The sequence below is a fragment of the Sinocyclocheilus rhinocerous genome, unplaced genomic scaffold (genome assembly GCF_001515625.1).
Source record: "Sinocyclocheilus rhinocerous isolate Xijiao unplaced genomic scaffold, SAMN03320098_v1.1 scaffold1385, whole genome shotgun sequence".
NCBI classification, from domain to species: Eukaryota; Metazoa; Chordata; class Actinopteri; order Cypriniformes; family Cyprinidae; genus Sinocyclocheilus; species Sinocyclocheilus rhinocerous.
The window spans coordinates 512,413-514,825 of record NW_015657989.1 but is presented as its reverse complement, the minus strand read 5'-3'; positions in this window follow the sequence as shown (position 1 = coordinate 514,825).

The following is a 2,413-nucleotide window of genomic DNA, read 5'->3' as shown; positions in this document are numbered from 1 at the left end:
GATGTCTCATAACCCTCTCACACAAGCGCTTGTCAACACTGCCGTCTATTGATGTTCTTCCTTTTTTTTTTTTTGGCTGTGAAACCACGGCCTGGGCCACTGATGTCACCTTGTGGACAAATTAATTGGTGCAAAAACAATTCAAGGCGTATGTGCGATCTGCGCGTGCGTGCACTCTTCCCTCGGGCCAGATGAAATGATTGGCGGGCCGGATTGGGCCCGCGGACCCGCCAATTGAATAGCACTGCTTTAGTGAATACAATACTGTGTGTAGAGCCATCCCTTTTGCACTAAAACAATTAATACAAAATACTCTTAACATATTCTGATTTAAGACGGAACTATTTAGATGAGGGTCAGATGCACTATTCCCTAAATAATTAAAATATGGAGAACAAAGATACCTCCATAACGAATTTCTCATATTTGTCATAACATCATTATATTCTATGGGTTTGAATTTGCAGACAATGCAGTTCTCTGTAACTCTATAACTGTATTTTCACAGAGGAGAGTGCCATTGAATGTGTAGCTGATATGAAGTGGGTTTTCATGAAAACTAAAATCAGAACGGAAAACAAACTGGATGAAAAAAAAAACTCCCAATAAATGTCCAAACAGCGATTCTATCACAGCATTTGTTGTGTTATATCTTGTGCATCATTTACATTTAGCATTTAATATTGATTTGCTATGAAACTTTATAATTGTTACCTATTATTGGCATCATTGTACAGATTGAGAATTCATTGCACTGATTTTAAATTCAGTTGAGGTATCTGACATAATATGACATAACATTGATCTTTTATATGCAGTGTCTGAAGAGCCATATAGGCTATAATATGTTGTTTTTAGATAAATCGCTCAGAGGGTTTGACCAACCAGTCATGGTCAGTCGTGGAAGTCTGATTGGTTGATAACGTTTGACAACGTTTAGTTCAGTTGTGAAAATAATTAATTTCTAGCACAAGAGCACGGAGAGATTTGCGAGTGCAAAGGACGCAGTTTGAGCGCGAACACCTTGAGCGAGAGGAGAGATTCGCTATTGCAACGGACACGTTTTAAGTGCGCGCACACCCTCTGGGCGAGAGTATGGCAAGCCAAAAGAGTCAGAATTACGCTATAGATAAATTAGCACCGTCAAATACACAGACCTGATAGCAGACGCCGTAAAAAACGCGTGTAAACGGTAAAAAACACCATATTTAATGGCGTTTTAGTGTTTGTAAAAAGCGCCGCTTTTAACACAGGTCGGTTTGCCACAGGACGCCGTAAAAAAACGCCGTTCTGATTGCACAAAAGCACAAGGCGTTTTCCTTGTAGTATAATGAGCCACGCCTGCTGATTTCCACAGCCAGTTAGTTTGAATTGCTCATAGGTCCCTGTAAACTGTCTTGCTTCCTGTAAGCTATCAAGGCTGCACTGCAAACGGATCTTCACTTTAATTTCGTTCACTCTTTGCTGATATACTGCACTAAATTGCCAGACACTATATAGAGATTTGAGAATCAGTGAAGACCTCCGCGATTTCGGAGTCATCAACGAGAATCGATTCCAGTGCTGGAGTCGACTCCGACTCTAGAGCTATTTAGAGTCTTATAGATACCGATCTTGGAGTCAACTCTTTTGGAGTCAACTCCCCATCCCTACTAGGGGTGGAACGGTTCAACTTACTCACGGTTCGGTTTGTATCACGGTTTTAGAGTCACGGTTTCGGTGCGGTTCGGTATGTGCTATGTTTAGGCAAAAACTATACTGTCAAATAAAAATAAAGAACATAAGAATAATCTATCTCACTACAAGCAACAGCACAAATAAATACAATAGAGTAAAGATACAAATAAATACTTACCAAGACGGGCATTTTGACATAATTTTTGTGTGAATTTGTCCTTTTAAACACAATACTTCAGAGAAAGCTTATATTTGTGCGCATTCTGAGGCACGGGTTTGCCGCTTCGGATGAGCGCACGCACAAATCTTCTCACTGCGCGTGCGAGCTTGGAATGGTTTGTCCACGTTTTTTTTTTCATCGCTGTTGTTGTAATGTATTGGGAAGCCAGAATGCGCATCCATCAACAGAAACATAGGCTATATTAGCCGAACTCTGTTTGTTTTTTGTGTTATTTATAGCAAACCACATTACAGATGCGTTGTCAGCAGTGTTGGGGGTAATATATTACAAGTAACGCAAGTTACGTAATCAGATTACTTTTTTCAAGTAACTAGTAAAGTAACGCATTTTTAATTTACAATTAGTTGCTTTTTCAAATAAGTAACGCCAGTTACTTTTTTTTCCCATTTATTGATTGAAAGCTCTCCTGTCCCCTTGTTGAGAGAAATCAGAAGATGTTACTGTAGTTCTAAAATAAATATGAATATGCATTAATTCATCTCACTCACAAAAAAA